General features: G+C 26.4%; 1 pseudogene; it reads left to right on the top strand.

The window, feature by feature from the left end:
* The first annotated feature begins 247 nt into the window (after nucleotides 1–247).
* The window catches only part of LOC107478133 (uncharacterized), a 2,617-nt pseudogene continuing 2,580 nt past the window's right edge, over nucleotides 248–284 (top strand).

The following is a 284-nucleotide window of genomic DNA, read 5'->3' as shown; positions in this document are numbered from 1 at the left end:
TTTTCTGAAGTTAAATTTAGAAAATAGTAGGAATGATTTTGAATGTGAAGTGATTACTCAATATCATTATTATGAATGTGAAGTGATTACTCAATATCATTATTATGGATGATATCATTGTTGAACTTTAATGGTTGTACTTGAAATTGAACACAATTCTGCAATTTTTGTTAAATTGTTGTATTTTTGCTATGATATTGAATTGATTCATTGAATATTTACTGTTTTCATTTTTTTCTGAACAGGAATGGCATCGACTCAAGCTAATACAGGTGAAAATCTGA

Source organism: Arachis duranensis, chromosome 3 (assembly GCF_000817695.3).
Source record: "Arachis duranensis cultivar V14167 chromosome 3, aradu.V14167.gnm2.J7QH, whole genome shotgun sequence".
NCBI lineage: Eukaryota > Viridiplantae > Streptophyta > Magnoliopsida > Fabales > Fabaceae > Arachis > Arachis duranensis.
Note: the sequence above shows the minus strand (reverse complement) of the source record. Positions and strands in the feature narration are given on the sequence as shown.